The following is a 23,167-nucleotide window of genomic DNA, read 5'->3' on the forward strand; positions in this document are numbered from 1 at the left end:
TGCCCTCTGTCCCCGCCCCCCTTAGCTATGCCCATGGGTCTTATGAAACAAAATGTGGTATTTTGGGCTTGTGGCTCTCCCCCCCCCCCCCCGGGCTGGTAACTTGCAAGGAAGGAGGACTTGTATTAGCAGCACACAAAGAGAGAGAGGGGGGGGGAGAGAGGGAGGGAGGGAGGGAGAGGGAGAGTATTCTGCCAGAACCATGGTAATATGGAAATAAACAAGTCTGGTTCCACACTTGCATCAGCATCGCCTGGGCAACCTGGGAGCGAATTGCGACATGAGGCATTGTTTATGTTCCAAAAAGGAGGGGGTAGAGGAGGAATTGGAAAGCTGAGTAACATCCCCACTCCTTATTGAAATCTACATCCAGATTTCCATTCCATCCAGAGAAGCAGCATCAGCGGTATGGGTGACTGACACAACCAATTGCTACTTTGATTGGTAACTGAAATCCTAAGACCTTTGTTTGCTGTGTATTAGCATGATTAGGGTTAGGGAGCATAGCAATGCAAAGGCCAGTTGCCACCTCTCTTAGAAACTCCAGAGAATTAGAAAGACACAGAAGAAATTGTTTGTATTCTCCAAATGCTGCCCCACAGACCATGCCACTACAAGGAGATCACAAAAGGCATTGTTTTTGTGCCCTGTATTTAAGTTTTATTCCCCACCCCCTCCAAAGTGCTCAGGGTGAGGGATCAGGCCTGGTCTCATGCTCTGGAGGTGGTGCTCCCTTCATTCTGCTCCTCTGTCCTGAAGGGCTCTGGGATTAGGGTGGACACAGTTGTGGTTCTCCGGGGGGAAGGGTCAGACTTATGCTTGGAATGTCTGGAATCAGTATTTTGGTACCTGGAAAAGGGCAGGCGACAGCTTACTCATGCCAAATATAAGCAGGATATAAATGTAAGAAAACAACTAGCTAAATAAATACTCCCCCTTCAATGCCATCTAGGTCTTCAGCTGGTGGGTCAGGACTTCCACCAATACTTCCACCATGCAAATATATGGTCAATGATGAAGAAATGGGTCCCCAAATGCATGTTACTGAAAAGGATGGAGATCCCTATCTAGCCTTTCGTCCATCATTGAATCACAGAACTGTAGAGTTGGGAAGGCCCATGAGTGTCATCTAGTCCAACCCCCTGCCATGCAAGAATCTTTTACCCAACATGGTGCTCGAACCCATGACCCTGAGATTAAGAGTCCCATGCTGCACCAACTGAGTTATCCTAGGTTCAACAAGTCTTGTGGCAGCAAATTCCACACATCAATGGTGAGTGTGCTTTGCTGCGAACAAATAAGAACGTAAGAACATAAGAATCTGTTGGATCTGGCCAAAGGGCATCTAGTTCAGCATTCTGTTCTCACAGTGACCAACCAGATGCCTGTGGGAAACCTGCAAGCAGGATCCAAGCACTCTCCTCCCATGTTTCCAGCAGCTGGTATTCAGAAGCAGGACATAGTCATAGAATCATAGAATCATAGAATCATAGAGTTGGAAGAGACCACAAGGGCCATCGAGTCCAACCCCCTGCCAAGCAGGAAACACCATCAGAGCACTCCTGACATATGGTTGTCAAGCCTCTGCTTAAAGACCTCCAAAGAAGGAGACTCCACCACACTCCTTGGCAGCAAATTCCACTGTTGTCCTGACTAGTTGTCATTGATAGCTTTATCCTCCTCTGTGAATTTATCCAGTCCTCTTTAAAAGCCATCCATGTTGGTGGTCAGCACTGCCTCCTGTGGGAGGGAGTTCCATAGTTAAACTAAGCGCTGTTTATTGGGGCTTTGCTTAATGCTATCAACACACATGAAACTATTTCCCCAACTCCTGCCTGCTGGTTCCCCTTGCATGTTTCTTTTGGTGTGTTTTCTACATGGCTATTTTGCTATTAATCATTTCTATTGTTTTCCTTCTGCTGTTTGGGATCGTGGTACTGTTGCTTGAGCTGCTTGCAATTATATTTTATGGTTGCAATTTCATTCCATGTTGTTCATTTTAAATTGTTCTGAGCTGCCTTGGGGACCTTGTTGTTGAAAGGCAGGCTGGGGGGGGGCAGTAAAATCAGGGGTCGATAAGCTTTTTTTTTTTAGTGCAAGGGCCATATTTGATAACCATCTGAGGGCCATGTACCAGTGTTGAATGGGGTTAGATACAAAAACTGGGTGGAGCAACAGGAGGGACTCTTTGTGCATTAGGCTATAATCCAGCTCCACATACCCTCCAAGTTTCTATACCTACCCCTGCCCCCATCTTCATTCAGGAAAGCAAGAGGCTTTGATCTCACATTCCAGCCAGGCAAAAGCACTTGAAGAGGGCACAAAGCAGGGGCAGGGAGGCTTGTGACCTGGAGAGAGTGCTAATGGTCAGAGAGAGAGAGGTCTGGTTGGTGGCATGTGGCTCCTGGGCTGAGCCTCCCATTCCTGGTTTAAATAAACAAAGGCACACAGACCTCTGGGTTCACCCTCATTCCCTTAGCCCTTACAGTGCAGGGGCTGCAAAGGGGCTCTTCTCTGTCTGTTGTTGGACTAAAACTCCCATCATCCCATGGTGACTGGGGCTGATGGGAGTTGGAGTCCAACAAGCTCTTGGGATGTTGGCTACCCTGGCCTAGGTACATGCCGTTAAATCACATAAACAAGCAGCAATCTCCATTCTTTTAGCACTTATGGTCCTTATGTGGCCAAAACAGCACCATCTGTGCAAGACGGAGGGCTCAGCAAGCCTGGAGAAAACGGCAAGGTTTGAAGATAGGATAGGATAGGATAGGATAGGATAAGATCCCTCAGAGGAGAACACTCCCCCCTCCCCAAATAGCCCAATGTGAATTTAGCATACTTAGTGGAAATTGAATACTGTTTGGGGTGGGGTAGAACGGAGTAGCTGGAACCCTGAGCTGCAACACTCCATGGTGCAACGTTTTATTGCAGGTTGGACTTGCATTCATTCATTTACTTTCATTCCCCAGAGCACTGGTGACACATACGACTCCCCACTGCAGTGGGCACACTCCAATGCCGACTTCCAGAGCCAAAGGTGCAGCTCAGCCTGTTAGTTGTCTTTCTGGTATCTCTAAGCATCCAGCCAGAGTGCCGGCCATCAAGAAGCAGTATGCGTCCATCAGTGCCAAGTATAAAGGTGAGCTGTGGGAATAGATGGGGCAAGAGAGAGAAGGAGATCAGGAATACAGAGGTACCCATATCTTTGCCAGTCTGGATGTGTTCAACAGCATTGTTGAAAGACCCTCTGGCATCTGGTTAGCCCCTGTGAGAACAGGATGCTGGACTCGGTGGCTGGCTGGCTTGATCCATCAGGGTTCCTTTTTTGTTCTTGTGGAAACCAAAGAAGGAAACTGATCTACATTTCTCAGTCACCATCAGAACTTTCTTCCAAGAGTACTGCTAGCATGCGAGACAGTGCATATTTCCTTGTTAATAAATAATAATAAATAATAAATTTTATTTATATCCCGCCCTCCCCAGCCGAAGCTGGGCTCAGGGCAGCTAACAACAATAAAATAATACAACATTCTAAAATCATTTCATTATAAAATTTATTCAAATCAAATTGATGGCAACCATTGGGCTAGAGTTCTGTGAAGATTGCCAAAGGAGGGAGTCAGGCTAATAATATTTTTTTTCTTTTGTTTTCCTTTTCCTGTGGCTGGTATGTCACCACTGCTGTTGTCCTACCAGGGTAACGCTTGTTTAAAGGGGATGAAGGAAGGGGGTTGGGAAAGTACAGGCAGAGCATAGGTGGTTGAGTAAAATGGGAAATCTTCTCTGGCTTGAATTATAGTCCGAGCCACAGAAGAATTCAGGTGCCTTGTAATGCTCACTTCCTATTGCAATGCAAATATCCTGGCCCAAGGCTAGCGAGATTTTACCAGAGGGAGAAGAAAAGTATGTTGTGGGACTTCCATCAGCCCCAGCCAGTCTGGTTCAATGGTCAGAGATGATGGGAGTTGCAGTGCAGCAACACCTGGAGATCAAACACATCCATTCTTAAGGAAATTAGCCCTGAGTGCTCACTGGAAGGACAGATTGTGAAGCTGAGGCTCCAATACTTTGGCCACCTCATGAGAAGACTCCCTGGAAAAGACCCTGATGTTGGGAAAGATGGAGGGCACAAGGAGAAGGGGACGACGGAGGATGAGATGGTTGGACAGTGTTCTCGAAGCTACAAACATGAGTCTGATCAAACTGCGGTAGGCAGTGGAAGACAGGAGTGCCCAGCATGCTCTGGTCCATGGGGTCACGAAGAGTCGGACACGACTAAACTACTAAACAACAACAACAACAACACCTAGAGAGCTGTAGCTCCAAAACCCAATATATTATTCAATATATTATTCCATTTTGCCCTTTTACCCAGTGTGGCAGCTCACAATCTGCAAATGCTAATGGTTCCGGGTTGTCTTCCCATTATTTTATTCCTCCCCCCCTTGTGGTTCTCTTGCAGGGCCAGGACCTGGGAAGTATGGTAGGTAGCCTCTCACTGGCATTAAGGACCATGACTTCACCAAGTATGCTGAGCCAGCCTACACAATGCGTGTGAAATCCAGTGAAAGATGTAAGATGCTGACAAGTTAGGTTCTGTGTTATTTGGGTTTTCCCAACAGCATTAACTGACCCACAGGGTGAAGCTGGCTAAACAACTGTTAAATTTGCTGGCAAAACATTTGAACAGAGATTGACAACCTGTGTTTTTGGGACTCTCTAATTATCGGGGCCACAGTTGATGGGACCTGGGTGATCCATGATCAAGAGCTGGGTGGCTTTCCAAAGTTTCCATTCCAACTGGATCAATGGCACTGCATGTAGGGGGCTAATGTAGTTGTTTCTTGACTACAACTCCCATCAGCCCCAGTCAGCATGGTCAAGAATGATAGGAGTTGTAGTCCAGCAAGGGCTGGAGGGTCTTATACTGCTGATTATTATGGTTGCACAAAAATCAGGGTTCTCAGTTGTACAGCTGTGGACCTTAGTGGGAAGAGGATGATCTACACTTAAGCCATGTTGAAGGATAACAGGAATGGAGGTGCAGGGGGGCGGAGCTTAACATATTCACTGCTATCTAGCTAGTGGGTGCCTTTAATTGATATCGGATAGGAAGTCAGTCATTGCAACCAAGCTAAATAGCTCAGAATCCACACCATGCCTCATGCAGACAATTCTTCTTTCCTTTGCAAGTGATCTCGATCACGGAGAGTCCTGGGCCCTGCTACTATGTGGACCCAAGCATTTCCCGTCTAGGGATATGGAGACCAGTTTCATTCTGCATGGTGCAAGAGAGAAAGCGGGCATGTAAGTTGAAAGATGAGAGATACTATGATGGTCAAGATGGGGCTGGAGTGGCATCTGTGCAATTTTGTGATGAAAATGTTTCTTTCTCACCTTGTGCAAAGAAGGCTTGTTGGTCAATCCCTGAACATGAAAGAGAGGGAATGAAAAAGAATGAGTGTGAGTGAATGAGCAGGTGTGTTATGCATGAAAATGGATGTGTGGGAGCATTATGTGTGGAGCTGTGGTCTTAAACCACTGAGTCTCTTGGGCTTGCTGAGCAGAAGGTTGGTGGTTTGAATCCCTGAGACAGGGTGAGCTCCTGTTGCTCTGTTCCAGCTTCTGCCAATCTCGCAGCTTGAAAGCATACCTGTGCAAGTGGATAAATAGGTACTGCTCCAGGGGGAAGGTAAACGGCGTTTCCATGCACTCTGGCTTCTATCACAGTGTCCCGGTGCACCAGAATGCTGGCCACATGACCCAGAAAGCTGTCTGCTCCTTCAGCCTGAAGTGAGATGAGCGCCACACCGCATAGACGCCTTTGACTATGTATGTAAGGTCCTTTACCTTACATTTACCTTTTACCTGCATGCATGTGGATTTGTGTATGAATGACAGAGAGCAGGGGTAGACTTTGGTAATACGGTTTTCTAAGTGAGGACAAAATTTGGCACTTCCCCCAATATATTTTATTTCCACAGTAATTCCTTTTGGTACAGTTGCTTTTTAATGGGGTTTCTCAGTAGGTACCCACATGAATATAAGTATTAATTATTACTATTATTATTACTATTATTATTGCTACTACCAATATTATTATTACTATTATTATTATTTTATGCCCCCTTGGCTCAGCACCCTGAGCAGGGGAACAGCCTGCACTGCCCTAGATCTGGCACTACAGAGAGAAGCATATGAAAAAGAGACAGGTGGCCTCACCCTCTTTTTTTATCAGCCACACTCACTGTTTGTCCCAGCCCCACTGGTTTGCAGGCCCTGGAAGGTTGACTGCATGGGAGTGTTGTCCATAGGCTGTAAAAGTTTATTCACTCTTTGATAAAAAAAATATTTCTGAGTAGGGGGTGTCAAGAACCAGACAGGAAAACCAGCTATGTACAGAGACCTTACCTAAGTGGGCTGTTTGATGTGGGAGATTGTCTGGGGTGATATCAAAGTGTAGTTTAAAAGTGTCTGTGACGCCCATCCATCCCTCCATTCATTCCATGTGTGTGTGTGATCCCTATTGCTTTCCAGCTACTGGCCTTGACCGAGTGGGGCTGCTCTGGATAAAGGGGCATTCAAGGAACTGGGGGAAATATAGTTTTCCTGATTGGTGTTCCACCAAGTCAACTGGGTTGAAAAACACTTTTTACCATTAGGGTGTCTAAGTGTCCTACTTTACATAGGGCAGTCCTCTAGGCAAAGGGTTCTTCCATGTGCTATATATATATCAATAGTAACACCTTGAACCTGGCCTGGTAGCAAATCAGCAGCCAGTGCAGATCTTTGAGCACAGGTGTTATATGCTGACAAGGTCTCACTCCTGCCAGCAATCATGTTGCAGCATTCTGGTCAATCACGCTGGAAGTCTCATCTTCCTGATGCCAAGGGACCATAAGATGTTGAGCATGTGGCTGATGAACGGACAGAAAGGAGAGCCACCAAAAACAGCATAAGGGAAAACAAGAGGGTCATGCTGCTTTAGAGTCATAATCTAGGAAGTAGTCTGGAGGGTACCTATGGAATTAACAGTAAATGACAGTGAATTGCAAGGGAAGATGTCATGGAAGAGATTAATAGCAGTGCACTCTTAACTCCACAGGTGATGAACTTAGCTGGAAAGGCTGCTAGAAGAGGAGATTGGAGGACAATGCCATGATTTTTAAAAGTGGGGGGGATTTTCAGTCAAGGCAAGGAGGATAGTGCCTCTTCCTCCAACATCCTCAAAAGCACAACAGTTTACAAATGATTCAGCTTAAGAACAAATAGAATTCTCAAATTTAGAGAGAGAAAGAGAGAGAGAATATGCAAGGCTTGTCATCTACAAGGAGGAGCAGAGTATTGTAGCAAATACATGGGGAATGCTTTTCCCTTTCGTTTGAGAAACATCAATGGAAGCTTGGGATCTACTAATAGATCAATAAGTGGGTTTTTTTTACTCCTAACATTAGCAAGTAAAACAGCAACTTAAAAAACAAACAAACCCTGCATGGCAGATTGCTCCTTCTCTTTAAGCCTCAATGTTTCTCACCTGTCAGATTTTACATCCATCATTCCTGCCTCCTCCTGTGCTCCTGTAGGATATGATGTATCTGTTACGATATAGAAGCAATGCGGCCGCGAGCTGGTAGCTTGAAAGCAAAACATAATGGGAATGTTGGGACTGTTCCGTGGGAAACAGAGGGACAGTCAATTAACAGTGCAGAGAGCACCGGAATTAGCTGAGAGCGTAATATGAGCTGTACAGGAAGTACAGGTGGAGTTTGTCTCTCGGCTGTTGGAGTTTGAAGAGAGCAGTCGTGTTTTTCTGTAACGCTGCAAAGACAGAAATAAAGGCATGTAAATACGTTTCTGTCTATCTCTTTCCCCTGCCTGGGGGGGGGACAGGAAAGAGGGAGGGTGTTCTTCTCACGCTGAGAAGGATCGCCTATCACGACCTAGCCTGTATCCTGCTGGGGAATGCAGACAGGGAGGTCATCAGGAGATCAAGCCGGGTGCCTAGAGAGTTGCCAGTTTCTCCTAATAAAGGCTTGATTCCCAACATCTGGTAGCAGAGGATGGTTTTGATCCATGAAAGCAACAAGAGAGGTTGATGGAGCGTACTTCATCCTCTGCAAGGAGATAAGGAAGATATGGTAGCGTGCGGATGGAAGCACCGGAGGAGGTGTTTTTGCTGAGCAACGGAACCCCTAAGGTATGCTAATTTTATGGCTGTGAGAGTGAACGCGAATTGAGACATTCTTCGGTTCACTGAGTGTCTGCTTTTGGATGAAACCAGCACTGAAAGAGAGCCACATATTTCGCATACCTGAGTCTTGATAAGCCTGGAATGTCCAGTTGCTAAGCAACGAAACGTCAGTAAAGTGGAAAGTTACCGGCCAACAACGGAAGAGGGGCTGGGACTGTGAGAGGCTGGTAAACAGCGTTTGTTTTGTCTAATATCTCACTGCTCTTGAAAGGACTTTCAAAACAGCCTGTGTTTAACTGCCAAGTGAGGCAGTAAACAGCCAATAGACTCTTGGAATTTTACAGGCTCGAGAGTGAGAGCTGAGGCTTGGATTCAAAATGGATGCCAAGAAGGGAGGAGGCTTACCTTACCCACCTCCACTGACTAATGACAATTATTCCTCATGGTCTGTAAAGATGAAAGCCCTGCTTCAGAATCAGAGGATTTTTGGGGTGATTGAAAACCCCATCCCTGCTGCACCAACGCCAGGTTGGAATTCACAGAATGTGAGAGCCAGGACGGCCATAATTCTGTGTATCTCAGATGATCAACTCGTGCATATTCAGAATTTGCAATGCGCGAGTGAGATTTGGCAAACGCTGCTGTCAGGGGTTCAGGAGCAGAGGCACAGGAAAGGGAGGGAACAGAGAGCGAGGGGGAGGAATCCGGAGGTAATACGAGCGATGACAGCGGCCCGAGATCTCCGAGTCTTTCCAGTGAGTCGGAAGATTCACAGAAAGGGGCGCCAGTGGTCAGAGCAAGGGGGGCGCCTAGGGGGACACCCCAGGTAGAAGGGACCAGAGGGGACTCAGAGAGCAGAAGTTGGAAATCGGGACCAGCTTCCCCACCAGAGCGCAGTAGGGGGGAGGGGTCCCAGGTATCGGGATCTGGCGGCTCGCCGCAAGCGGGAGGGCAGGAGTTAGGATTGGCCACACCTCCATCGGGGAGCGAGGAAACAGTCAAGAGGAAGGTTGAAGGCTGCGCGCGCGCGCCAAGTTCAAATGCACAGGAAGGCAGCACAGTAAGCAGCCCGGATAGGGAGCCAGGTCCTAAAGCCCGCCGCAAGGAGGGAGAAGAGTCGGGGGGGTCAGCGTCAGAAGAGTCCAGGAAGGAAGAGACCACGGGGGGTAGAGGGACCCAGAGGAGAAAGGAAAGACGGAAGAGGTGGAGTAAGGCTAGAGTATTAAGTTGGTGTACAGGAGGCGGAGACTCAGACGGAGCTTCGCCGGTCTAGCTTCTAAGACGTAGAGCTGCGCGCTGTGGCTTGAAAATGGAAACTGTAGCTCAATAAAGAAGTTTGTACAATACTGCCGGCTAGCGTGGTCCTCTGTGAGCTGGGACCTGGAAGTGGCTCTGACAGCTGCGTAGAATACATCAAAGAGATGCTGGTTCTTCAGCGTTGCTGCATTTTGAAAAGCTGACCAATCTAAGGCTAGTGCCAGATGGAGATGTACAAGCGCATCTGACAGAGATGAAATTCTTACGCCAGCAGATGGCGGAATGCAATTTCCCTCTACAGGAAGAGATATTCTGCTTCATGATTATTAACAGCCTTAATCGGACTTATGCTGCTGCATCGTGAGTGTCGGAGAAGGCCTCTCCCTCCTCAGGCTCACTCCATCCGGCCTAGGGGGCGGGGCCCAGGCTCACCTTCGCCACAGCTTTAAGAGGCCTCATTGGGGTCTGGGACATCGCTGCTGCTGCATCGGAGTGTCGGAGAAGGCCTCTCCCTCCTCAGGCTCATTCCATCCGGCCTAGGGGGCGGGGCCCAGGCTCACCTTCGCCACAGCTTTAAGAGGCCTCATTGGGGTCTGGGACATCACTGCTGCTGCATCGTGAGTGCTGGAGAAGGCCTCTCCCTCCTCAGGCTCACTCCATCCGGCCTAGGGGGCGGGGCCCAGGCTCACCTTCGCCACAGCTTTAAGAGGCCTCATTGGGGTCTGGGACATCGCTGCTGCTGCATCGTGAGTGTTGGAGAAGGCCTCTCCCTCCTCAGGCTCACTCCATCCGGCCTAGGGGGCGGGGCCCAGGCTCACCTTCGCCACAGCTTTAAGAGGCCTCATTGGGGCCTGGGACATCGCTGCTGCTGCATTGTGAGTGTTGGAGAAGGCCTCTCCCTCCTCAGGCTCACTCCATCCGGCCTAGGGGGCGGGGCCCAGGCTCACCTTCGCCACAGCTTTAAGAGGCCTCATTGGGGTCTGGGACATCGCTGCTGCTGCATCGGAGTGTCGGAGAAGGCCTCTCCCTCCTCAGGCTCACTCCATCCGGCCTAGGGGGCGGGGCCCAGGCTCACCCCCGTAATAGCTTTAAGGACACTGGTGCTGCTGCAGCAAATGTTGAAGATGTTTATATATATTTTAATGTGTTTTAAAGGTGTTTTATTGTTTACTTTGTTGTACCACCGTGAATGGTGGTTTTTATCTATGTATTTTTGTTTGTTCCGTCTTGTTTTGTTTTTGGGTTTGGACATCAAGTGGGGTGGGGATTGGTTTTGTTTGGGCATAATTGTTTTGGTTGTTTTGTTTTCTAATTTGTAAATGGAGGTTAGTATGAGGCTTGGGATTGCTACCGTGGAGGGGCGAGGGAGGTATGGAGGTGGGGGCAGATGTTATAGGCGAAGGGGATTGAGATACGGATATGCTCGTACCCCTTCCAATCTGCGCCCCATCCCGAGGGACGAGGGTAGGGTGAGCAAGGATTACTCACCTCCTTCACTGGTGTTGTGCAATGCCAGGTCTATAGGCAACAAAACCGCTACCCTGCGAGATTTCTTTACCTCGCAGGGGGTTGACCTGGCTTGTGTGATGGAGACCTGGGTGCACGAAGGGGTAACTGTTACCTTACGAGAGATGGCGCCCCCGGGTTTCTCCGTCCTCCACCAGTCACGGACTGTGGGCCGGGGGGGGAGGGGTGGCAGTATTAATCCGGGAAGATTGTTCTTTCAGGGCTCTACCATCGCCATTGATCCCCGGCATTGAATGTGTTGGCCTAGTGTGGGGCTCCGAGGAGAGCTTGGCTGTCTGGCTGGTGTACCGGCCACCTAGCGTACCAGCAGCCACCCTGTCAGGCCTGTTGGAGGCGGTGGCCGGCTGGGCCTTGGAGTTCCCTAACCTATTGGTATTGGGAGACTTCAACTTCCACGCCGATGCCACTCCCTCCTCACAGGCTCTGGACCTGGTGTCTTCCATGGCGACACTAGGGCTCTCCCAGTTTGTTTCGGGCCCCACACATCAAGCAGGCCACACGCTGGATTTGATCTTTGGCGCCGGTATAGATGTGATCATGTCTCCTTCGATGAAGGTGCCATGGTCTGATCACTATGCTCTGAAAGCCAGGATTGATGTTCCACCCCCACCCTGCTTAGGTGGCGAGCCGATTTGGGCTCGCCCGCAGAGGCTGATGGACCCTGATAGATTCCGTCAAGCCTTGCGGGACCTTTCTCCCCCTGGCGACTCATTGACTGAGCTTGTTGAGGGCTGGAATACCCAGCTCCTGGCAGCCATCGATGAGATTGCACCTAAGCGCCCTCTACGACCCCGCAGAAACCGGGCTCCCTGGTTTACCGAGGAGCTTCGGAAAATGAAGCGGGACCTCAGACGGCTAGAGCGAGTATGGCGGGTTGCCCGTGATGGAGCCTCAAGAACATCTTATAGGGTTTTTATGAAAACCTATGAGATGGCAGTGAAGGCCGCTAAGAAGTCTTACTTCTCGGCTTGCATTGCATCCGCTAGCTCTCGCCCGGCGCAATTATTTAGTATAATTCGGTCTTTAACATCCCTTGAAGGACAGCCAAATTTAAATAACAATCTGACACACAGCTGTGAGGCATTTGCGAGCTTTTTTGCGGAGAAGGTCCTGTTGCTCCGCCATGACCTCCCTGCCAATTTGGATACAATAAAGGAACTGGAGGCCCCTTGACTGTCCTCAGGTCCAGTATTGGACCACTTTGACCGGATATCTCCAGCCAATGTGGACAGATTCCTCCAAGCTGGAAAGCCCACCACCTGTCCTCTTGACCCGTGCCCGTCATGGCTGATTAGAGCGTGTCCAGACGAGGTGCGGGCCCCCCTGGGGGATATCATCAATTTGTCCCTTGGCACCGGGATATTCCCAGGGGAACTGAAGGAGGCGGTGGTGCGTCCGCTCTTAAAGAAAACATCATTAGATCCCTCAAATCTATCCAATTACCGCCCGGTCTCGAATCTTCCATTCCTGGGTAAGGTGATTGAGAGAGCGGTTGCTGAACAGCTTGGTAGGTTTCTGGATGAAACATCTGCTTTGGATCCATTCCAGTCCGGCTTCCGCGCTGGTCATGGGACCAAGACGGCTCTGGTCGCCCTAACAGATGATCTCCGCAGGCAGCTGGATCGAGGCGGGTCGGGGCTGCTGATTCTTCTAGATCTGTCAGCAGCCTTTGACATGGTCGATCACGAACTCCTGGACCACCGCCTTGCCGACGTGGGGATCCAGGGCACAGTCCTTCAATGGCTGCGCTTGTTTCTCTCTGGTCGGGGACAGAGGGTGGCGCTTGGGGGGGGAATTGTCATCGCGCCACTCCTTGGTGTGTGGAGTGCCTCAGGGTGCAATTCTCTCCCCGATGCTTTTTAACATCTTTATGCGCCCCCTCGCCCAGCTTGTCCGGAGTTTTGGGTTGGGTTGCCATCAGTATGCTGATGACACCCAACTCTATCTGTTGATGGATGGCCATCCTGACTCGGCCCCAGACACACTGACCAGATGTCTGGAAGCTGTGGCTGGATGGTTACGTGGGAGCCGGTTGAAGTTAAATCCTTCGAAGACAGAGGTCCTCTGGCTGGGGCGGGACGATATGGGATTGAGGGGGCAACTCCCATCTCTTGCGGGGGTGCAATTAGTGCCAGCACCGTCCGTTAAGAGTTTGGGTGTAATCTTCGATACCTCCCTCTCCATGGAGGCGCAGATTACAGCTATAACAAAGGCAGCATTTTTTCATCTCCGGCAAGCTAAGCAGTTGGCCCCTTATCTCTCTCGCCCTGACCTAGCCACTGTGATCCATGCGACGGTCACCTCCAGACTGGATTATTGTAACTCGCTCTACGTGGGGCTGCCCTTGAGACTGACCCAGAAACTCCAGCGGGTGCAGAATGCCGTGGCGAGACTCCTTATGGGGTCTTCGCTGCGAGATCACATTCACCCGGTACTATACCAGCTGCACTGGCTCCCGGTGGAGTACAGGAGAAAGATACAGTGTTTATAGAGTGCTGGTTTTAACCTTTAAAGCCCTATACGGCCTAGGACCCTCGTACCTACGGGACCGCCTCTCCTGGTATGCCCCACAGAGAAACCTACAGTCTGCCAATAATAACATCCTCAAGGTCCCAGGCCTCAGAGAGGTTAGGCTGGCCTCAACTAGAGCCAGGGCCTTCTCGGCTGTGGCCCCAATCTGGTGGAATGCTCTGTCACAAGAGACTAGGGCCCTGCGGGACCTGACATCTTTCCGCAGGGCCTGCAAGACAGAGTTGTTCCACCAGGCCTTTGGTCAGGGCGCAGCCTGACTCCCTCCTCTGGCAACCTGCACATAATTTTGCTTAATTGGTTGCCTTCAATTTGATTTAATTAATTTTTATAATGAAATATTTTTAGATTGTGTAACTATTTTACTGTTTGATTATTTGATTGTTGTTAGCCGCCCTGAGCCCGGCTTCGGCTGGGGAGGGCGGGATATAAATAAAATTTATTATTATTATTATTATTATTATTATTATTATTATTATTATTATTATAAAACGGTTGCAAGTCAGCTTGGTTCTCTACTTGCCGCAGAACTCACGACGGAGAGAATCTGCGCCGTGATTCTCAATGAGAAAGATCGCCTTGCTGCAATAGATGTCAAAGACAGGGGGAGAGAAGCTCGGAGTTCTGACACCCCCACTGCTATTGCTAGTGAAGAACAGGCTGTTGCTTTGAACGTTGTCCATTGTTTCAATTGTGGACAGACTAGGCATCTTCAGCGGAATTGTAAGAAGCCATGTCAACACAAAGGAGCTAAGGGGAGCTCTGCAAAGCCTGAAGCGTCAGGCAAAAGTCGTACCAAGTCCCAGGTGAAACCTGCAAAAGACTTCCGGTCAGCACCAGCGACAAATGGCGGATTCCCTCTGAGCTCCGGAGGGAATCGGCTCCACGGGGACAGGGTCTGACCGCTGCGGCGAAGCGGGACCCGAAGAAATCTCAGGCGGGGAAGCCTGAGAACTTGGAGACTCGGCGGGCTCCGTTTGCGCCCCCCTTTTTAAAGGCTCCGGAACGGAAAGGGGGTGTGTGGCGCGGAGAGCGCTGATTTCTTTCTGGACAATTGGAAGCTAAAGCAACTACCCGTGAGTAGGAGTAAGCAAGTAATTGGAAGAAAAATTTAGTTAATTTGGCACCGAAACGGGAAAGGCACAAACAGGAAGTCTGCCTCTTCCGACTTGTAAATAGATTAAAGTAAAGAGACTGTAAAGCTGTAACCCTGAAAGACGACTTTTAAAGGTCAAATCCAGCACCAAAAAAGACGACTCCCCTCCGGTTTGCAGGAGTGGAGGGGGGAGAACCGAGCATTATTTTACCTGCAAGAAAAGAGGGTGTAAATATATTTCTGCTGTCTCGGAAATCTGGGAACGGACTGCCTATGACAGGGAAGGTCGACCAGTGGGAAGAATTGTCTGCATGTTAAGGGTAAAGAATATTGACACTTTGAGAAAGATACAGTGTTTATAGATCTGCCTTTGACTATAAAGTAACTTTTTAGAGACACTGAAACTTTTCTAAAAGCATTGAAACTCTGGCTTTTGAGGGATATTGGAACTTTTAAGAACTATACTTGTTTTTAACAGTTGCATAGTGAAGTTGGAAGGGTGTCCCCCTAGAGGAGACTACGTTGTAACAACTATTTTGTCATCAAGTTACCAAGCTCTGGAAAATTACTTTGCAAAACAAACTCACCAAGCGTGTGACTGACCTTGGGCTTGTTATGGCAGATGGGAAAGGGAAGATAGAGCTGGTGAGTGGCATACAGGATAAAACTACCAGATCCGGCAGACAATACAAGACTGATATTACTTTTCAGAGAAGGACCTCAACATCCGGAGCGGCAGGCACAGTAGGAGCTGCTGCTTCGCAAGTAAAATCAAAAGCTATGTCATCTGAAGAGCTATTGGCTCAGGCACTTGGCAAAATTGATGCATCTTTGGAAAAATTAGCCAAACAGGTTGCAGAGACAAATAAACAAGTAGCTGGGGCCTCAGCAAAAATAGATTTGAACACTCCAAGTATTAATGAACTGGGGAACAAGGTGAACTCCAATACACAGTCCATTGAAAAACTATTAAAGGAATCGGCCTCGACTCGACAGATTGCAGAGGAAGCTAAGGATATTGCAACTGCTGTTCAAGAGAAGATACCACTGGTATATAAGAAATTAGAGGATCACGACCTGACACTGTCTATGATTGAATTACAAAGAAAGGAGAGAAACCTAAGAATTAGAGCAGTACCTGAAAGTGAGAAAGACAACTTGATAGACTTCCTTACAAAGGAATTCACAGACTTTTGGCAACAAGACCTGGGGAAAGATGAATTCAAGATAGTGAGTGCATTTAGACTCAGCAAAAGACAAGGAAAGAACAGAGCAAGAGATTGTTTGATCACCTTAAGAACAAAAGAAGAAAGAGATAAAATCTAGAATCTGCACTACCAAAGAACCTTGGAAATTGAAGACTCATTTGTTGAGTCCTTCAAGGATATACCTAAACACATTTTGGATATAAGGGCTTATTATAAAGATCTTGTCGGCCTACTTAGAAGAAATAAAATACTCTTCAGGTGGGAATTTCCCCAAGGTTTATCTTTTAAATACAAAGGAAGGAAAATAAGAATAAGGACAGTGAATGATAAAGACAAGTTTCTGAAAGATCACGAGGAGGACTTACAGAAGGAAGTGGAATCAGGAGAGGAGCTGACTGCATCAGGAAAAGGAATTCTAGACATAGCAAACTTGTCATTTGGATTCCCGGGCCCAGGGAAAGACACACCACCGACAGAAGAACAACAACAACTCGGTGCAGTTGGAGGGAAAGCTAAGTAACTTACCATGGCTCTGCAACTTTTAACCTGGAATTGTAATGGACTGAATTCCCCTCGGAAGAGGAAATCTGTTTTTCATGTATTAAGGAAAGAACAATTGGACTTGATTTGTTTAAAAGAAACACATGTAATGAGGCTACACAGGAAAATGCTTATTAATAAGAGATTGGGACAAGAATTTATTTCGTATGACAAAGTTAAAAAGAGAGGCTTGGTGATATATGCAAAGGAGAAATTGCTACCAAAATTTCATAGAATCATAGAATCATAGAGTTGGAAGAGACCACAAGGGCCATTGAGTCCAACCCCCTGCCAAGCAGGAAACACCATCAGAGCACTCCTGACATATGGTTGTCAAGCCTCTGCTTAAAGACCTCCAAAGTAGGAGACTCCACCACACTCCTTGGCAGCAAATTCCACTGTCGAACAGCTCTTACTGTCAGGAAGTTCTTCCTAATGTTTAGGTGGAATCTTCTTTCTTGTAGTTTGGATCCATTGCTCCGTGTCCGCTTCTCTGGAGCAGCAGAAAACAACCTTTCTCCCTCCTCTATGTGACATCCTTTTATATATTTGAACATGGCTATCATATCACCCCTTAACCTCCTCTTCTCCAGGCTAAACATGCCCAGCTCCCTTAGCCGTTCCTCATAAGGCATCGTTTCCAGGCCTCTGACCATTTTGGTTGCCCTCCTCTGGACACGTTCCAGTTTGTCAGTGTCCTTCTTGAACTGTGGTGCCCAGAACTGGACACAGTACTCCAGGTGAGGTCTGACCAGAGCAGAATACAGTGGCACTATTACTTCCCTTGATCTAGATGCTATACTCCTATTGATGCAGCCCAGAATTGCATTGGCTTTTTTAGCTGTCGCGTCACACTGTTGGCTCATGTCAAGTTTGTGGTCAACCAAGACTCCTAGATCCTTTTCACATGTACTGCTCTCAAGCCAGGTGTCACCCATCTTGTATTTGTGCCTCTCATTTTTTTTTTGCCCAAGTGCAATACTTTACATTTCTCCCTGTTAAAGTTCATCTTGTTTGTTTTGGTCCAGTTCTCTAATCTGTCAAGGTCGTTTTGAAGTGTGATCCTGTCCTCTGGGGTGTTAGCCACCCCTCCCAGTTTGGTGTCATCTGCAAATTTGATCAGGATGCCCTTGAGTCCATCATCCAAGTCGTTGATAAAGATGTTGAATAAGACCGGGCCCAAGACAGAACCCTGTGGCACCCCACTAGTCACTCTTCTCCAGGATGAAGAGGAACCACTTATACCGAAAACAGAGACTGAAAAGACTCAACTTAAGAACTACCGTCCCATATCCTTATTAAATGTGGATTACAAAATTTTTGCTGATATTTTGGCTAAGAGGCTGAAAAAAAGTACTGATTGAAGAGATTCATAAGGACCAAGCGGGTTTTCTGCCGGGAAGACATTTATCTGATAATCTGAGGAACGTAATTGACATTTTGGAAAAGTTAGAAGTGAATATAAACACTAAAGCAGTTTTGATATTCGTGGATGCAGAGAAAGCCTTTGATAATATATCTTGGAGTTTTATGAAAAAGAACTTGCAGGGTATGGGGGTAGGCCAAGGTTTTGAAAATGGTATAGGTGCAATATATTCTGAACAAAAGGCTAAATTAATTGTAAATAATGTGGTTACGGAACAATTTAAGATAGAAAAAGGAACACGACAGGGGTGCCCAATTTCCCCATTGCTTTTTATATCGGTCCTGGAGGTTCTGCTCAATATGATCAGAAGAGACCGGCAGGTTAAAGGTATACAGGTCGGAGCTAAACAATATAAATTGAGAGCATTTGCAGGTAACCTAGTTTTGACGTTACAGGAGCCAGAGTCTAGTACCAAAAGAGTATTAGAATTAATTCAAGAGTTTGGTCAGGTGGCAGGATTTAAATTGAACAAATTAAAAACTAAGGTTTTGGAGAAAAACTTAACATCATTGGAAAGAGAGAAGTTCCAGAATGAAACAGGTTTGACTGTGGTTAAGAAAGTGAAATACTTGGGGATTAATATGACAGCTAAAAATGGAAATTTGTTTAAAGATAACTATGAAAAATGCTGGACGGAAGTTAAAAAAGATTTAGAAATTTGGTCAAACTTGAAGCTTTCCTTGTTAGGTCGAATTGCTGTTATAAAGATGAATGTATTGCCAAGAATGTTATTTTTGTTTCAATCATTGCAAATTTTGGACAAAATGGACTGTTTCAAGAAGTGGCAGAGAGACATTTCTAGATTTGTCTGGCAGGGCAAGAAGCCCAGAATAAAATTTAAAATATTAACTGATGCAAAGGATAGAGGTGGATTTGCCCTGCCAGACTTTAAACTCTACTATGAATCAGCGGCATTTTGCTGGCTGAAAGAATGGCTGCTTCTTGAGAACACAGACATTTTGGATTTAGAAGGTTTTAATAACGTTTTTGGGTGGCATGCATACTTGTGGTATGACAAGGTTAAAGCACATAAAGCATTTAAAAATCATATTGTCAGAAGAGCATTGTTTAATGTCTGGATAAGATATAAAAATTTACTTGAAAATAAAACCCCAAGGTGGTTGTCACCGATGGAAGCAAAGGCCCAGAAGAAGCTCAATATGGAGGCCAAATGGCCGAAATATTGGGAAATTTCAGAACAAGAAGGAGATAAACTGAAATTACAGAGTTTCGAGAAATTAAAAAGTAAAGTGAGAGATTGGCTCCATTATTATCAGATAATGGAGGCCTACAATTTGGATAAAAAAGTTGGCTTCCAGGTGGAAAATACTAAACTGGAAACAGAACTGTTAGAACCCAAAACCAAGATTTTGTCAAAAATGTATAACTTGCTGTTGAAATGGAATACTCAGGATGAAACGGTTAAATCTGTCATGATTAAATGGGCACAAGATGTTGGACATAATATTAATTTTGCTGACTGGGAACAGTTGTGGACCACCGGAATGAAATTTACGGCATGTAATGTCTTAAGAGAAAATATTATGAAAATGATTTACAGGTGGTACATGACCCCAGTCAAGCTCGCAAAAATCTATCTATCATTTGCCCGATAACAAATGTTGGAAATGTAAAGAAATGGAAGGTACATTCTTTCACCTTTGGTGGACGTGCCCAAAGATTAAGGCTTTCTGGGAGATGATATATAATGAACTGAAAAAGGTATTTAAGTATACCTTCCTGAAAAAACCAGAGGCCTTTCTCCTGGCCAATTGGTGCCAAAGAAGGACAGAACTTTTTTTATGTATGCAACGACAGCAGCAAGAATACTTATTGCAAAGTATTAGAAGATGCAAGATTTGCCCACTTTGGGAGAATGGCAGATGAAGCTGATTGACTGTATGGGACTGGCAGAAATGGCTGGCAGAATCCGTGACCAGGGAGAAGAGTCGGCAGAGGAAGATTGGGAAAAATTTAAGGACTATTTACAAAAATATTGCAAAATTAAGGAATGTTGAATGATGTTGGATTGAAATTAAGCGGTTTTCAGCTGTAATGGTAAAAGGAATTTGATAAAATGGTTTTCTTTTATTCAAAGTTATAATAATCTAAGAAAATAAGGTGTTTTTTCTTCTTTTTCTTTTTAAGCTGTAATGCTTTGAGATAAGGATTTGCTGTATGAATAATCTGAATTGGATATACAAGAAGGGGAGGTATGAGGAGGTCGGGGAAAGATGTTATGAGAAAATAAGCTGTGAAATTTATGTGTTTTTGGGGTTTTTTGTTCTTTTTTCTTTTTGTTTGTAAAAATTGGAAACTCTAATTTTTTTTTTAAAAAAAGAAAGAAACCTGCAAAAGCATTGCTGTCAACAAAAGCCGCATTTTCAACGGAGAACGCTTTTGTTCTTGACACGGGATGCACACAGCACATGACATCGCACAGAGATCTGTTTTCAACATTTAAGAAGCAAAGCTTCACTGTGAAACAGGCCAATGGCCAGGAGCTGAAAGCGACCGGGTTTGGAACTGTGCATCTTGAAAGTCTGAACTTGACTATAAACAATGTGTATTTGGTTCCTGATGTAAAGTTCAATCTGCTGAGTGTTTCGCAGATCACAAAGAAAGGACTGACTTTGTCCTATGATAGAGAAAGCTGCAAAATCTTCAAAGATGGAGAGCTGTATCTTTCTGCCAGAGAGAAAGATGGGCTGTATTTGTTGACTTTTAATCAAAATGATTGCATAAATTGTAATGCATCTGAATCTAACATGATTTCTTTCGCAGGTGTGTAGAAAAACGTCCAGAAGACGACGCAAGTAATCAAAGCTTTTCAGCGAGTGTATGCTGATGTGATTGGTCCTCTAGCACCATCTAGAGGCAATGCAAGATATTATCTTGTGTGTGTGGATTATTTCTCTCATTATGTGTGGGTATATATATTGCAGAAACCACAAGAAGCCTTAGAAAGGTTTAAAGAATTTTGTGACAAGGTTAAGAATGTTCATAATGCTAACATTGATTGTCTTTTCACAGATGAAAAGCCAGTTTTTCTTTTACAGGATTTTCAGGATTTCCTGGATAAGAAAGGGATAAGGCACAAGACTGCTGTTTCTGCAGAAGCATGGAACAGAAGTGTCTGTGTGCAAGTGAACAAAGAATTGTAAAATGGCATGAAGGCACAATTGCTGAGTTCACATTTGCCACATGAGTATTGGGCGGAGTCGATATTGTGTTATTGTTAGTCTTGATTGAGAAAGGTTTCAAAAGATTTGGGAAGTTCTCCTTTTGAGAAGCTGTTCCGTAGAAAACCTTGTGTTGCCCATTTTAAGGTTTTTGGGTCTCATGTGAAGACAGAAGCTCCAGGTGGAGTAAAGAATGCTAGAGGCATTTTTGTGGGTTATGAAAAGGGTCTCTACAGAGTAATTTTGTCTGAATCTGGTCAGGTGATTCTCAGAAAATTTCTAGAGAGTGCTCCTGAACAGGAGAGAGTAATTGTTCACACATTTCCCACTGAGGACAATTCAGATGTTGATGATGATTTTACTGATTACAGTGGTACTCAGAGTGACAGTGATAGCTCAAAGAGCTCAGTTGACACAGTCATTGAGAGGAAATCTCACACAATGGCTAGACCTTCACAAATGAAGGATGAACCACTGTTTACTATTGGAACTGGTTCTCCAAAGAGTCCTGAGACTGAACCAGTGAGCAAAGAGGATCAGCACCTCATACGTAGGTCTGAGAGAGTTACAAAGGGTGTACCACCCAAGAGGTATTCAAAAGAGTTTGCTAACTTAGCTGTTGCATGTGTTACTATTGTTGACAAGTCAAGACAGGTTGAAGCTGTGTCTAAGTCAGAGACAAAGACACAACAGGGAGTTGCTAAGTGTAACACTACATTCCCTAGCCAAGGTAATGCAGATGCACTCATTCCTTGGAAGTCAGACTACCAGAGAGGTACACTGGGGAAACCAGTGGCGGGTAGTTCCAAGGGTGGAACTGAAACAACAGGGGAGTGTTATATGTATAACAACTGTTTGTTTTCTTCTCTGGATCACGCTTTGCTCGCAGCGCACATTGATTCATATGGGGGAGTATGTTACGATATAGAAGCAATGTGGCCGCGAGCTGGTAGCTTGAAAGCAAAACATAATGGGAATGTTGGGACTGTTCCATGGGAAACAGAGGGACAGTCAATTCACAGTGCAGAGGGCGCCGGAATTAGCTGAGAGTGTAATATGAGCTGTACAGGAAGTACAGGTGGAGTTTGTCTCTCGGCTGTTGGAGTTTGAAGAGAGCAGTCGTGTTTTTCTGTAACGCTGCAAAGACAGAAATAAAGGCATGTAAATACGTTTCTGTCTATCTCTTTCCCCTGCCGGGGGGGGGGGGGCAGGAAAGAGGGGTGTGTTCTTCTCACGCTGAGAAGGATCGCCTATCGCGACCTAGCAATGCAGACAGGGAGGTCATCAGGAGATCAAGCCAGGTGCCTGGAGAGTTGCCAGTTTCTCCTGATAAAGGCTTGATTCCCAACAGTATCCACAGGTTTATCCACATGCTCGACAGTGGGGAGCACCAAGTGGGGGGTGTCACCTCCTATCTGCTCTTGGCTTGCAGTTATATCTTGTACGCCTGCCCCAAATGAGTACTACGTGGAGAAGATACACCCACTTGAAGAGTCGAATGCACCAGCGTACACTATGGGCCTTCGAACGCACTACTGGGTGAGCAGCCCAAACCCAGCACCCAACCAATACACCCTTCCACAGACACTGGGTCCAAAGCTGCCTGTCAAACCTGCAGCTCCCTGCCTCTCAATGGCATCCAGTGCCTCTGTGTGGGGCTATGCTAAAGACCTGGTGAGAGGGCCTGGCCCGGCAATGAATACCATACCTGAACCAGATGTTTACCTGTGCCACCAGCCATCCTACAGCATCTCCCAAAGATTTGCTTCCTCCAGCAAGAACTATACACCAGGACCCCCTGACTACAATGCGGAGCTGGTCACCACCGACAAACCCAGAGCCCCACAGTTCAGTCTTGGGATTCGTCACTCTGAGTATTCTCATGGCACACCTCCAGTTTGTTTACTCAAAGAGTGAGGGTGGACTCACAGGCCACAGAGGTGACTTGCCCCTTTGGGTAGACCCACCTCCAAATAATTCCATTGTGACACAGTGTCAGGAAGCAGGTGTAAATAGCTTGTTTCAGAGGGAGAGATTCTGATGAACTTTGAACACGTTTGGGCTATGCCAGGGTCAGGTAATTGGGGAGGGGGACTAGATAGCCCTCCTTGGTGAGACAGGGGGTCTGCCTTGGTTCTTGGCAAAATCCTTTCTCTATCCTTCCTCCTTCCAGTGTGCATTACTAGTGAAGTGTTTCTCACCCCACCACTT

At 46.4% G+C, this 23,167-nt stretch overlaps 1 pseudogene across 1 annotated transcript; it reads left to right on the plus strand.

Moving 5' to 3' along the window:
* Positions 1 to 294: 294 nt before the first annotated feature.
* Positions 295 to 22,873, plus strand: LOC308578339 (protein CIMAP1C-like; annotated as a pseudogene). Its single transcript has 5 exons — positions 295 to 406; positions 2,970 to 3,139; positions 4,463 to 4,573; positions 5,194 to 5,307; positions 22,389 to 22,873. The product of its transcript is annotated as a protein CIMAP1C-like (transcript).
* Positions 22,874 to 23,167: the final 294 nt, after the last annotated feature.

The sequence above is a fragment of the Podarcis bocagei genome, assembly GCF_964188305.1.
Source record: "Podarcis bocagei genome assembly, chromosome: W".
Classification (NCBI taxonomy): Eukaryota; Metazoa; Chordata; class Lepidosauria; order Squamata; family Lacertidae; genus Podarcis; species Podarcis bocagei.